Source organism: Dasypus novemcinctus, chromosome 5, assembly GCF_030445035.2.
Source record: "Dasypus novemcinctus isolate mDasNov1 chromosome 5, mDasNov1.1.hap2, whole genome shotgun sequence".
NCBI lineage: Eukaryota > Metazoa > Chordata > Mammalia > Cingulata > Dasypodidae > Dasypus > Dasypus novemcinctus.
Genome location: NC_080677.1, coordinates 155,676,230 through 155,691,984, shown reverse-complemented (window position 1 = coordinate 155,691,984; position 15,755 = coordinate 155,676,230). Strand labels below are relative to the sequence as shown.

General features: G+C 38.3%; 1 non-coding gene and 1 pseudogene across 1 annotated transcript; one reads left to right on the top strand and one right to left on the bottom strand.

Moving 5' to 3' along the window:
- Positions 1 to 759: 759 nt before the first annotated feature.
- On the bottom strand, positions 760 to 15,314 carry LOC101426824 (probable ATP-dependent RNA helicase DDX5 pseudogene; annotated as a pseudogene).
- Positions 15,249 to 15,412, top strand: LOC111763536 (U1 spliceosomal RNA). The gene has a single exon (XR_002796389.1). It is a non-coding gene; the product is annotated as a U1 spliceosomal RNA (small nuclear RNA).
- The last annotated feature ends 343 nt before the right edge of the window (positions 15,413 to 15,755 follow it).

The following is a 15,755-nucleotide window of genomic DNA, read 5'->3' as shown; positions in this document are numbered from 1 at the left end:
AATCAACTAAATGTAGATGTTAATCCCATCTACAAAATGTCTCCAAAGCAACATCTAGGCTGGTGTTTGACTAAACAACTGGATACCATAACCTAGTGAAGCAGATGCATGAAATTAACCATCACAAACATTCTTCCTAGAATTTTGTCTTGGATTATCTGAAAGTATCTTTATTTTACCCTAACTATGGAAGGATAATTTTGTTGGCTATAGTTCTATTCTTTTAGCTTTATGAAGATATTCTATAGTGGCCTAGTGTCTGGTGTTGCTATTGCAAATTATGTTGTCAGTCATATTGCCAATCTTTTCTGGGTAGTTTGTTTTTTTTCTCTAGCTTTTCTCTCCTGTTCATCTTAGGTATTCTATTCTATAAAACATAACCCTGGAAGTCCTATCCAGTGTAATTAGTCAAGGAAATGAACTTAAAAGATAAAGATTGGGAATAAATACTGTAATGCTTTTCAGTTCTCAGAATATTTTCTGTTCTAAGGCCATACATTGGCTTCATTTATTGTATTTTATATCACTGTATGTTAACTTTTGCCTGCATTTTTTAGAGCAGAAACACCCCTAAAAATTATTTCAGGAATGCAGAGAAATAGCCAGTGTAAATAGAAAAAAAATACCGTATTTACTGCTCCTCTGTACTTATGTATGCATTTCCATGTTTCTTATATAACTATCTTGTTTGTAATACACAATATAAAGGGCAATGATGAAAAACAGACATTTATAAGTACTTCTGGAGTCTCCTTGAGACTATCCTGTTGGCATTGGATAACCAACCATAAGTGCAGCTGCAGGAGAGGATTTTCCATACCGTTGTGCATGTGTGGAGTGGCCCTTCCAGATTGCTGGTGCTGTTATAACCATTCTAGTAGTCCCTGCTGGGTTACCAGCTCCAAAATTGCTCTGTGTACACACAGACACAAAATACTTCCAAAGCTTCCACCGGGGTAATTTTCAGCTCTGAAAACATCACCTGAGTTTTTGCCCCTAAATCTCTTAAACAGACCAAAATAACCACTCCTATAATTTTCCCTTTCTCTAAAGGTATGAAATCCATTCCATTTGCCTATAAAATATCTGTCCTGACAATCATCCTACTTGCCTCAAACCTCTGTCTTCAACCAGCTGAAGGAATTTAGGATTAATTACTTGATTGGCTTCACAAAGCAAAGAGAGAAGATTGCTGGTTTGCTTTATGTTATTAAATGTAAATAAAGTCTGTGCTGTGCCTGTTTTGGTGCTGAGAGCACTTCTTGAAATTCAAGGAATATAACTCTCTGAGGAGTTAGGGTAGTTATAACTGATGACAAATTTCACATCTTCTACTTCTAGCCCTCTGGAGGCCACATCATAGCAGTCAGAATAGGAGTTTTTCCATGTTTGGATTCACTTAAAACCAAGTCATGTTCCTGCTGACTCTTCTCACCTTGGATACCCAAAAGCAGGCCACCCATCTTTCCTCATTTCTTTGGTAAGCTCATTGCACCTTCTTTTTGGTTTCCTATTAAAAACAATTATTTTATTCTTCTTTACACTCATGATCTCTTCCATTAGGTGAATACATTTTTCATCCATTTCTACATCATGACACATCCATAATTGAAGGATGTTGTGGTTTGCACTCAATTATAGTGTACCAATGGGTATATGAATATAAATAAGTCTTCAGCAAGGTGTCTTACTTCTTTTGGCCAAGACGTACTCCATAATAGGGTTTGCCTCTCAGGTCTTATCTGATCCACAGTCTTCCTTATTTGGAGTCGAAGCACGTATCAAACATTCTATCTGCTTCATTAAAGACAAGGCAGGTAGCTCTTCTCAGATTGTTATCCCCAAACTTTTAAAAAAAGTCAGTCTTCTGAAAATCTTAAGTGCAGATTTCCACGGGTCTCTCCAAATCAGGTATTTGTATTCTCTTGGGAGCACTACCACAGAGACAATGAGATGTGAAGCAAGATGCTGTATAGTGTTTAGCAACTAAGTGCTTTACCTGTTGGCTAGATGGTGAGTAGGTATCAGCATCAACCAAATAGGCTAATCGCCTTCTCTCTAGAAAAGGAGAGAATGGAAGGCAGCAAATAAGAAAAATTTTCCCAGATCCTGTCTGTGCTACTCCAATTATATCCAATCCGCCTAAAGCAACTGGCCACCCCTGACTCAGTAAAGTACTTGCAGTCACATCTTTGACATTTGAAGGGAAGTTAACTTAATAGAAATTCAGAACTGGTTTCAGGTAGTTGTGACCTCTAATTGTAGTTTCTTTCCTACTTTTGTATGTCTCCACATCTTGTCCTGTGTGCCTAGACAAATCAATGTAAAAATTATTTTGGAAGCTTATCAAGATTTCACTTTTTTTTAAATCTATTTTTTATTTGAGCAGTTACAGGTTTACAGAAAAATCACGCAGAAAATATAGACTTCCTATATACCCACCCTTGCATTCACAGCTTTCCCTATTAATAACACTCTGCATTACTGTGGTACTTTTCTTACAGTTAAAGAAAAAATTAACCATAATTACACTATTAATTGTAGTCCATAGAGTACATTAGGGTTCACTGTGCCATATAGTCATATCATTTTTTAAAAGTTTTTATTCTAGTAACATATATACAACCTGAAATATGAAATCCAGTGGTGTTGATTACATTCACAGTATTGTGCTACCGTCACCACCACCCATTAACAAAACCCTTCCATCACCCCAAACAGCAACTCTGCACCAATTAAACGTTAACTTTCTACTTCCTACACACACATTGGCCCCTGGTAACCTGTATTCTAGTTTCTGACTCAATGAATTTGTTTCTTCTAATTATGTCATATCAGTGAGATCAATACAATATTTTCCCTTTTGTGTCTGGCTTATTTTACTCAACATGCTATCTTCAAGGTTCATCTATGTTGGCACATGTATCAGAACTTCATTCATTTTTACAGCTGAATAATATTCCATTGAATGTATATACTACCTTTGGTTTATCCATTCATATGATGATGGTCAGTTGGGTTGCTTCCATCTTTTGGCAATTGTGAATAGGGCCGCTATGAACATCAGTGTGAAAATATCTGTTGGAGTCCTAGCTTTCAAATCTTTTGAGTATATAAAAATGGTAACTCAAGGAGACTGGCAGGGGGCCCATGCTGCTGAGTTGGATCCAGAGGTGGGACGGGTCCCCTCTGCCTCCCAGTGAAGTTTTTCAGAGAAGACAAAAGCCTGAACATGGAAACAGAATAAGAAACGAGACTGTGCCTGGATAAGGTGCTGCCGCTCTGTCGAACTAGCATAGGAAGCTGCAGTTCGTGTGTTGTTTTTCTCTTTTTCCTTTGCCGACCTCTTCCTATTTATGTGCGACTGGTTAGGATTCTGAGTTCTTGTATCTGTCTTCTCTGGGGCTGCAGCTGGTGAGGACCCCGATCCGCAGTAGAGCCTCTGGCCAGTCCAGCCCCAGGGAACAGTGTCTACAATAAATGCTCACTTGTTAAAAAAAATAAAATAAAATAAAAGGTAATTCTGTACTTAATTTTCTGAGGAGCCCCAAACTGTTTTCCACAGCAACTGCACAATTTTACATTCCCAGCAGCAATGAATGAGTGTTCCTATTTCTCCATGTTCTCTCCAACAACCATTTTTTAAAGTAGTGCCCATTCTAGTGGGTTTAAAACAGCATTTCATTGTGGTTTTGGATTTACATTTCCCTAATGGCTGGTGATGCTGAGATTGTCATTTGTTCATTGGTCATGTGTATTACCTTCTTTGGAGAAATGTCTCTACAAGTTTTGGGTAGATTTCCTTTTTTTGTTGGGTTGTAGGATTTCTTTATATGTGCTGGATATTAAACTCTCATTGGATCTGTGGTTTCTAAATATCTTCTCCCTTTCTGTAGTTGTCTTTTTACTTTCATGATGAAGTCTGCTGCTGCACAAACCTTTTAAACTTTTTAAGCCCCATATATCTAATTTTTGTTGTTGCTCATGCTTTTGGAGTAAAGTTTAAGAAAACATTGACTAACACAAGATCCTGAAGATGTTTCCCTATGTTTTTTCTTCTAGGTGTTTTATGTCCTGGCTCTTACATTTATGTAATTGATCCATTTTGAGCTAATTTTTGTTTATGGTATGAGGTAGGATTTTTTTTTAAAGATTTATTTATTTATTTATCTCCCCTTCCCCCCCACCCTGGTTGTCTGTTCTCTGTGTCTATTTGCTGCATCTCCTTTTTGTCCGCGTCTGTTGTCAGCGGCACGGGAATCTGTGTTTCTTTTGGTTGCGTCATCTTGTTGCATCATCTCTCCGTGTGGGCGACGCCATTCCTGGGCAGGCTGCACTTTCTTTCACGCTGGGCGGCTCTCCTTACGGGGCGCACTCCTTCCGTGTGGGGCTCCCCAGCGCGGGGACACCCTGCGTGGCAGGGCACTCCTTGCGCGCATCAGCACTGCACACGGGCCAACTCCACATGGGTCAAGGAGGCCCGGGGTTTGAACAGCAGACCTCCCATGTGGTAGACGGATGCCCTGACCACTGGGCCAAGTCTGCCACCCGAGGTAGGATTACTTTGCCATTCTTTTGCATATGAATATCTGGTTTTCTTAGCACCATTTGTGGAAGAGACTGTTCTTTCCCCATTGAATGACTTAGAACCCTTGTCAAAAATCAGTCGGCAGTAAGAAAGCAAGATGGCAGCAGGGTAAAGAGACCCAAGGGTCCTCCACAGTGCAGTTAGTAATCACCTAGAGCTATCTAAATCACCTGTTTGGAGGGCTCAGAAGACCAGAAGAGCATCCTGCAACATCCTTGAAATAACAGAAGGAGGAGACTGACTGCCCATCTGCAGTCAAGATTCATGAGTAGAGCATGCCATCCCACAGAGGCCAGAACCCATCCTCCACTGGTCGCTCATGCCACCTCAGAAGCAATTCCTTGGCTGGAGTTGGAAGCTCCATTTACCAAAGAACGGGAGAAAGAGATAGTTGGGCACTGATTTCAGCTATGGATTGGTAAATTTGGCTGGCTAAAATATAATCCTAAGAACAACTAAAGTTTGATTCTGTCAAACTGTCCAAGTTGGAAAGAGGCTTGTAGCCTCCATTTTAACTCTGCCTCTGAGGGGAGAGGAAGTGGGCCTGATTGAAAAATCAGTGACGGTAGGGACTGGCTTCTTACCATCCAGATCAAATGGCAGGTCTAGCTTAAGCCCCAGCCCCACCTCCAGTAGGGAGGAAGCTGGGGAGACCCGCACCAGCCTCTCTGGGCAACTGCAGGTCCTTTTGGCCCATATAGACCAGATTGTTTGACACATCTTTGACTCTATCTCCAGACCCAATAGGACAGGAGGGGGTAGGGTTTTCCCAGCCTCTCCAGCAACTGCAGGTGCTTTCATCCTGCACAGATGGGATTGTTGGACACATCTTTGGCTCAATTAACCACCCCTAGCAGGGCAGGAAGAGGAACAGTGCACCCTCAGCCTCTTTGGAAAACTCAGTCACTTTCATCCTGCTTGTAGTAGAGTATTTTGTGTAATTTTCAAACTTTTAAAATTTATTGAGACCTGTCATGTGACCAATGTTTGGTCTATCTTGGAGAAGGATCCATGATCACTTGAAAATAATGTATATCCTGCAATTTTGGGTTGTCACATTCTATAAATTCTTGTTAGGTCTAGTTCATTTATCATATTATTCAAGTTCTCTGTTTCTTATTTATCCTCTGTCCAGATATTCTCTCCAATACTGAGAGTGGTGTATTGAAATCTCCAACTATTATTGTAGAGACACTTATTTCTCCTTTCAGTTTTGCCAATGTGTGCCTCATGTATCTTGGGGCACCCAGGTTAGGTGCATATGTATTTATTATACTTATTTCTTCTTGGTAAATTGCCCCTTTTACTAATATATAATGACTTTCTTCATCCCTTATAACAGTTTTGCACTGAAACTCTATTTTGTCTGATATTAGATTGCTACTCCAGATCTTTTTTGTTTACAATTTGCAGAGAATATCTTTTTCCAACCTTTCACTTTCAACCTGGCTGTGTCCTTATGTCTGAGGTGTGTCTCTTGTAGGCAGCATATAGATGGCTCATATTTTTTATCCATTCTGTCTGTCTATGTCTTTTGATTGGGAAGTTCAAACCATTAACATTCAATGTTATTACTGTAAAGGCATTATTTACTTTGTCCAATTTATCCTTTGGCTTTCTGTTGTCATATCTCATTATTGTTGTCTTTTTACTCTTTAATTTACCCTTCTTAATAGTTTTCACTTCTACATTCCAAGTTTCTGCCCTCATTTTTCTTTTCAGGCTGCAGCATTCCTTCCTGGGACACTGGTAATGTTTTTCTTTGTGTGTTTCACATTGTCATTCAATTCCCTGAGGCTCTGTTCCATTATTTCCATTCTTTTCTCTCTCTGTCCTCCTGTCTTTTCCAGTTCAGACATTCTGTCTTTAAAATCACTAATTCTGTCTTCCAGCAATTCAAATCTCCTATTATGATGTATCTTTAATGTCATCTGTTGTGTCTTTAATTCCCACAAGTGTGTACTTTTCTTTGCAGGCTTTCAAATTGTTCTTTATGTTCACCCAGTGTCGTCTTAATATACTTTATCTCTTTAGTCATATTGTCCTTCAATTTTTAAAATTGATTTAGGAGATTTGTGTGATTATCATTGAATAGTTGTCTTAATTCCTGTATCTCAGCAGGATATTTGTTTTTTTTTCCTTTGCCTGACCCATCTCTTCTTGTTTCCTAGTAGGGCTTGTAATTTTTTCTCATGTCTAGACATCTGAATATGTTGGTGAATTTACTCTGGTGGTCAATTTCTCTCTTTTGCCTAGTGGGTTTTTCCCCACATCTCTTCTTTGATTTTTGTTTCACCTTATTCCATGTCTTTAAAATTGCCAAGTTTAAGTTATCAAAATTGGGCCAAGGACTCATTAATAGGGCATAGATTTTCTCCCAGGAGTTGGGACTAAAGAGAGACCAAAAGCAGTTTTTCTCCTTACTGTTTCCTGGCCAGCCAGCAGATGGCACTTGTCAGCAAACCTTTCCATAGAGGTATTTTATTCAACCTCTGTTTTCCCATGTTTCTGTTCTGGCCAGGCCCTTGATTCAAAGTAGACCCTGCTGGCTGAATTCACAAACCATTTTCCCTTCACTGCACCCTCCCTCTTCCCAGAGAGGAAGTCATCTGTTCCCCTCTCAGTTGATTGCAGTGGGCCATGGTTTTTTTCCAGGCTACACATCTTGAGATTGGAGGATGGGCCCTTCCTGGCCGCTGCAGAATTTAGTAACCCACATTTGTTATTTCTGGTTCTTCCACTCTCTGACTTGCCATCCTGGGATAGCACTGAATCTGCAACACCAGTGCTAGCCTGGAGGAGGAAAATAGGAGCCACTGTATGGAAGGCATAGAGCCCACCTAGATTCTTCTCACCTTAAGTAAAAGCCTTTAATTTCAGGAGAAAAGCAAAAATACTCTTAGGTCACTGATGAAACCCTATTGCAGATGAGGAAAGGGAAGAGAAAAAAAAATCCTCTACCTCTTGGGAAAGGCAGGAATACATGCTGAGCCACACCCCTGAAATCCAGGGACATAGTACCTGCCTAAGACTTCCTAAGTGAGGCTTAACCCAGAACAACAGGGAATGCTTTCCCTTCAACCCTGCCACCTGAGTAAAAATTGTCAAGTAACAAACTAACAGTGAAATATTGTTGGGACAGTTGTGAGCATGAGACAAGAGACCTTCTTTGATGTGAAGCCCAAATAGAGGAGCAGATACTGAGAAAAACTCTCTGACAAATGATCCCCATGCTATACACAGGTATTACTAGAAGATTTCAAAGACTGCAGTGCACCGAGTATAGCCAAACAACAACAAACTCTAAACTCAGCTCAATTCCTGACTAGACTGACTCAAAGCTCCATATTAAATCAGTAGTGGAAGGAAAGCTGTGCTCATTTCTAGGCATACCTCAGTTACTACTGATTGACACAACAAAAATTTATAAGGCATGTGAAAAAACACACACACAGTAAACAAAACATTGACTAGATCAGTTATGGTCTATGACAGATATGACACATGTGCTGGAACTGTCAGGGAACTTAAAATGACTGTAATTGATATACTAACGGATCTAAGGAAAAGGTTAGTAACATGCAAGATTAGATGGGCAATTTTTACAGAAAGATGGAAACAATAAGAAAGACTCAAATGTAAATGGTAAAAATGAAAAGCCCTGTAAAATAGATGAAGAATATATAGAATACATGCATTAAAAGACTTGATGCAGCTAATAAAAGAATTAGTGAACTTGAAGATAGGTCATAGGAATTATCAAAACTAGAACAAAAACGGGAAAAAAAGAGTGATAAACAAAAAATAAAACAGAGCATCTAAAAGCTGTGGGACAATACCAAACAGTCTGATATATGTATAATTGGACTTCAAGAAGGAGAAGAAAGAGAAAAGGGCAGAAGAAATATTTGGTTGAAATTTCCGAAATTTAATGGCAGACACAAATATCAGATTGAGAATCTCAACATCACCAAATAGGATAAACACAAAAACATATACATATACCCCAAGACATATCACAAACTTCTGAAACCTCAAGGCAGCTAGAGGAAAAAGACACATTAAATTAAGAGAACTAAATACTAAGAATTATAGCGGATTTCTCATTATAAAACACACAAGCTAAAAGACAATAGAGTGACATCTTTAAAGTACTGAAAGAGTAATAAACACCTGTCAACTCAAAATAATATACCTAGTAAAATTGTTATAAAATGTTGTTTTTTAAAAAGGTCATTAACATTGATAAAACTTTAGCCATGAAAAAATAGAGACAACACAATCACCAATATCAGGAATGAAAGAAGGGATATTAGAATCCCAATAAGGAAATCCTATGGACAACTCTATATTCATAAACATGACGATTTAGATGAAATGGATCAATTCCTTGAAAGACAAAATTTACCAGAATTACTGACAAAGAAGTAGGTGACTTGAATATCCCATACAAATAAGTTGAATTCATAGTTAAAAGTCTTCCAACAAAGAAAACTCCACTTCCAAATAGTTTCACTCGTGAATTCATCCAAACATTTGAGAAATACTATCAATTCTATGTAATCCATTCCAGAAAGTAGAATACTTCCCCACTCATTTATGAGACCAGCATTACCCTGATACCAAAGCCACCCAAAGTCATTAAAAATAAGGAAAACTACAGATCAATATCAGTCATGAATATATATGTAAAACCAATAAACAAAATATTAAAAATTTGAATCCAGCAAAATATAGAAGACAGCACAACCAATGGAGTTTATCCCAGGAATGCAAGACTTGTTCAACATTTGAAAATCAATCAATGTAATTCATTGTATTAACAGACTAAGAAAGAAAAACATATAATCTTCCCAATGCAGAAAAATAATTCACCAAAATTCAACAGCCACTCATAAAAATAAAAAAAAAAAATAGAAAAACTCAGCAGACAAGGAATAGCAAGGAACTTCTTCAAGCTTAGGGGCGTCTATAAAACTCTACAACCAACATCATATTTAATGGTGAAAGACTGACCTGCCCCTAAGCCTTGGAATAAGGTAAGGATATCCTCTCTCACTTTCACCTGGAAGTCCCAGCAAGTACAATAAAGGGGGGAAAGGGGGGGGGGGAAATAAAAAGCATACAGATTAGAAAGGAAGAAACAGAGTTTTCTATTTAGAGACAGCATGACTGTCAACATGGGAAATCCAACGGGAACCTATAAATCAGTTTACCAAGGACAAAATACAAAGCTAATATGTAAAAATCAATTGTATTTCTTTACCCAAGCAATTGGAATTCCAAATTTAAAAATGAATGCTCACATACACACACAAAGAAAGAGATTCTTAGGTATAAATCCAACAACATATGTGCAGGATCTGTATGCTAAAAGCTATACAACAGTGATGAAAGAAACCAAGGAAAAGCTAAATAATTGGAGAGGTATAGTAGCTTCTTGGATTAGAAGTCTCAGTATTGTTACAATTTCAATACTTCTTAAAGTGATCTATAGATCCAATATAATTGCAATCAAAATTCCAACTAAATTTTTTGTAAATATTGACAAGATCCCATTGAAATTTAAATGGAAGGGCAAAGAAATTGGAATCGCTAAAACAGTTTTGAAATCGAAGAAAAAGTTGGAGTACTCACATTACTTGATTTATATAAAGCTACTATTATTGAAACAATGTGAACTTCATGAAAGGATAGACATTTAGAACAATGGGACAGAACAGAGATCCCAGATACAGAACCATACAAATATAGTTACCTAACAAAGATGCAAAGGCAATTCAATAAAGGATGATCTTTTCACAAATAACGCCAAATAACTTGGATGTTCACATGAGGAAAAAAAATGAGCTTTGACCCATAATTTACACCTTGTACAAAAATTAACTAAAAATGGATCATTGACCTAAATATAAAAATAAATGTATAAAACCTCCAGAATAAAACCTGAGAAAATCTTTATGACCATGAGTTAGGCAAAGAGTTCCAAGTTATGACACTAAAAGCGTGATTGATAAAGGAAAACTGATAAATCTGACTTTATCAAAATTTAAAAATTTTAATCTGCAAAAGATACTGTTATGAGTATGAAAAGACAAGTCACAGACTGTAAGAAACTATTTGCAATTCACATATCTTACAGGGGAATTGTATCCAGAATATATAAAGAATTCCCAAAACTCAACAAAAAAGAAACATCAATTGAAAACAAATTTGTGAAAAGATTTGAAATTGACACTTCATGAAAGGACAGTTAACAAACACTTACAGTTAGCAAATATGATGCTCAACATCATTAGTCATTAGGGAAATGCAAAATAAAACCAAAACGAGATACTACAACTCATTATTTTGAATGGCTTACTAAAACACAATAAAACAGATGATATCCCGTGTTGCAAGGATGAGAAGGAATTTTAACTCTCTTACATTGCTGGTGGGAATGCAAAATAGTACCATCTCTTTGAAAATTAGTTTGGTAGTTTCTTACATACTTGTTATTGATCTAGTAATTCAACTCCATATTTACCCAAGAAAAATAAAAACTATGCTCACACAAAAATTTTTATGCAAATGTTTATAGCAGCTTTATTTATAATCCCCCAAAATTGAAAACCACCCAGTCTTCATCAGCAAGAATGGATAAACAAACTGTGGCACATCCATACAATGGAATACTATACAGCAACAAAAAGGAATGAACTATTGATACATGCAACAATGTGTATGAACTTCAAATGAATTTTGCTTAGTGAAAGAAGCCAGACCCAAATACTATATACTCTGTTATTCCATTAATATGGCATTTGAGAAAAGGCAAAAGTATGGCAATTGGAAACCAGATCAGTGGCAGCGAGGATTTGGTGGTAGAGGGAGAGTTTCACTACAAAGGGGAGGCAGGAGGGAGTTCTTTGGAGTGATGGAGTTGCTATGTATCATATTGTGGTGCACACATCTCTCTGTGTGTTTGTTAACCATAGAACTTCATACATAAATTTACTGAAAATTTTTGAAAAATCATTTTGAAAGCTCTGCCCTTGAAGTTTTTGGGACCATACAGGTAATACAAACTTGAACTGCAAACCCATATGAGGAGTGACTTACGATTATGAATTATCAGGTTATTTTACTTATTTACCCTCCCCCAACCTAGAGTCAAAATTGAGTTACATTTCCATGCTGTCCACTTGTGTGGTGGATTTATTTCTTGTTCATCCTTATGTTGATGTCATAGACCTCTTTGGGATCTCAGAATTATGTAATGGGTCTCTATCAGAATCTTCATTTGGTCTTTATCTCCTGTTCCCCAAACCCATGTAATTATTGAAGCAGAAATTAAAGTCTCTTGGATTCATCAGCATAAAATTCTTTTTCATTACATCTTTGACTTCTAATGATTACTTTCACTTGTGCCAATTCAACAATATACTAAAAAGGATTTTTAAATTTTTACCAAGATTTGTGATGTTTCCATTGGGAGGGGCTTTCAGGCTCTCTGGTCTACCATACTGCTGGAGACAGAAACTCTCATCAGTTCTTCCTCCAGCTTGTTACTGCCATTTTCTTTACTGCCACAGTGCCAAACTTGTTTCTACATTGGGAAAGTTGCACTAACTGTTCCCTCTGCCTAATACATTCATCCCCACTGTTGTGTGGCTGGCTCCTTCTTGGCATCACCTCCTTGGAGGGGCCCTCCTTGACCACGGAATCCAAGGTAGACCCACTGTTTTCACATTATCACATCTCCTTATTTTCATTCTCTGCATATTAATATTTGATTTCTTGTTTGATCATTTATTGATTTGCTAATTTATTTTTAGTCACCCTCCTTCAATGGAATGTAAAGGCCTTAAAAGCCAGGAACCTTCTCTGACTTATTTGCCTCTCTTTTTCCAATGCTTAGAACAGTACCCTAAATATAATTTCTAAGTTACCTGTTAAATAACGGCAACAGCGTGTGGATATCAAGTCCATTTCCCTTGCCTAGAAATTAAAAATTAACATTCAACTCTCAGGTTTCCAAGTCTAATGTGAAGATTTAGCTAGCTAAAGCTAAGATGATTTACTCATCTATTTACTTAACAGCGTTTACTGAGTACATGTGTACAAGGCAAAGTGTTGGCAATAAAGTGATGATGAATGCCCCTGAGGAGCTCACTGTCTAATAGAAGTAACAGAGTAAGTATACACTCACACACATATATACTTACATATATATGCATATATATCATATATACCTCTAAGTGTGTGTATATGTATATATCAGTAGAGGTCTGAATCAAGCACTACGTGAGCACAGTGGAAGAAGTTGGGACTGGGAGGTCCTTTGTGGTTCGTGAAAGGCTTCACTGAAGAGGTGAGGTTTGAGCTGAATATTTCGTTGTGAGAATGGACCCAAAGCTGGTTGAAAGATAGCAGGAGGAGAAAAGACCAGAACAACACCCAGCACTACTCAATAGAAATATAATTCAGGCCATAAATATTAGTCACTTACGTAGTTAAAAAATTTCTCGTAGCCACAATAAAGTAAAAAGAAACATGTAAAATTAATACTAATATATTTTATTTAAAGCAATATGCCCAAAATATTCATTTTAACATACAATCATTTTTAAAAATTGAGATATTCTACATTTTTTGTTCCCAAATCTTTGCAATGTGTGTGTTTTACCCTCGCAGTACATTTAGACTAGTCACACTTCAAGTGCGCGATAGCCTGCCGTGGTTAGTGGCTAGCATATTGGACATTGCAGCTCTAGTGGAACTTCACAGTTACCCTGGCCAAGTGGAAATGCAGACCAGAACAGCGTGTTTCAAAATATTGGTGTGAAGAACCAGTTTGTTGTTTTGGGGTTTTTTGACATTTCCAATCTATTTTGGACTGGTACTTTTGTGCAGTAAAATAAAAGAATTATTAGAAAAATGAAATAAAAATGAAATTTAAAATGAAATACAAAATGCAAGCTTAATTTTTAACACCAGATACAAAAGACACAATCGTCTATATTCTCTCTTTCAATTTCTGTCCTTATCTCATATGGATCAGTAATAAGCAGCTCACAAACCAGGACCAGTCTTCAGGGACCCAGGTCTAGAATATGGTGGAGGCTCCCTTGTCTTCTAACCTGTCTTGTTAATTCCTGCACAAAAGGAAATGCCTCAGGGAGCAAATGTAGCTCAAGTGGTTGAGCGCCTGCTTCGCATGTATGAGGTCCTTGGTTAGATTCCTGGTACCGCCTAAAAACAAACGAAAAAACCATCTCTTATTGGGGAGCAGATGTAGCTCAGTGGTTGAGCACCTGCTTCCCATGTACAAGATCCTGGGTTCAATCCCCAATACCTCCTGAAAAAATGGTGGGTTTGAGAACCATATATGGCTCAAACATTTGAGCACCTGCTTCCCACATGGGAGGTCCTGGGTTTGGTCCCCGGTGCCTTCTAAAAACAAACAAAAACTAGCAGCAAGCAAACAAACCAACCCACCAGCTCAGGGGAGCCGATGTGGCTCAGTGGGTGGTTGAGCACCAGCTTCCCACATATGAGATCCAGGGTTCAATCCCTGGCCCTGGTACCTCAAAAAACAAACAAAAAGGGAAATGTCTATTATGAGCTGACTAACAAAATAGCATGCCTCTGCTGAGTTTGATGCTAAGACTCTCCAGCCAGGTCTTTCAGGTGACTTCTGCCTGAAGATACTGTAGCAGAGCATTCATCATTTGCCCAGTAAACGAATCTGTGTGGGCGCATCATGGATTCTGCCTGCTCAGTCTCCAGGGTATCTCAGAGTCTGGGCTCACTGATTTTTTGTTTTTGTTTTTCAAAACTTAAAGAATGCCTCAGTCTTAGGGTCCCATCTGCTAAATCAAATAGCATACAATGGTTGGCTCAAACAGTAGGAATCTAGTGGCTCACAGTTTTGAGGCTAGAAGCCCAAACCGTGGCATCAGCAAGGTAATGCTCTTTCCTAGGGCTGGCAGCTGGTGACCCTTGGTGCTTGGCATTTCTCTCACATGGCAGTTCACGTGCTGGTAGTGCTTTTTACTCTTCTTCCCAGGGCTTTTCATGTCACTGAATATCATTCTGCCTATGAAGGACTCCAGCAATCAGGATGAAATCCCCACCCAATTCACTTAGGCTGCACCTTAACTGAAGCAGTATCTTCAAAGGCCCTGTTTACAATGGGTCCACAGCAACCAGAAGGTGGACCACGACCATGTCCAAAGTGGGGTACATAATTCAATCCACCAAAATCTCTCAAAGACAGTTTCCCCATAATCTGTGCATGAACACCAGGGTGTAGGGTTTCAATTTTCTGTCTTTTCAATAAAATTATAGCTGGTAGTTAGCATTTGAGACCAAGTTGTGTTTAATGGAGGATGTAGACATATCAGCAAGAATAATCTGGAAAGCCAGTCAGGGACCTCATTGAGTCCCCGGGGGGAGCCTCTTCCTGGGAGGGAATGGACAACGGCATTGAGACCAGCCTCTGCCATGAAAGATGATGTCCTCCAGCCTTAACCATTCTTCAATAACCATTTATTGAGGACCTGCTCTGTACAATGCATCTTTATAGATTATAACCTTTAGTTCTTCCACTGAAATAAGTTTGAAGGTATACCTCTTTCATTATAACTCTATTCTCTTGAGTTGAAACTTTCGCATACTTACCTGGCAGGGGAGATACCAGGGTCACGAAGGTGGTTTTCCCAGGGTGAGGCTTGTCCATTGCACTCTGGATGTGCTGACCCCTGTGATTTCCCCAAATGTGGGAAACTCAACTGCATAACTTGTGGTAGTGGGGGACTGTGTTTGCGCTCTCCCCTGAAAAAAAACAAAAACTTTCACATGCTTCAAAATTCAAAAGTTACAAAAAATGATATTTTATAAAAACACAGAGAAAAGTCTCCCTCCATCCATGTCCCGGCCAACCAGGTTTTCTTGCCACTGGCAACCAACTTTGTAAGTTTCTTGCTTATCTTTCCAGACATCTTTTATACTTATGCAAAGACATTTGTGTATGTCCTCTTTGTCTTTTTTGCTCCCCCCCCATTTGTCACTATATCTTGGTAATTATTCTATATGAGATATGGAGTATTCTGTCATCCATTTTTATAGCTGCATATATTTCCACTGAGTGGATAAATTGTAATTTATTTAACCAGAATCC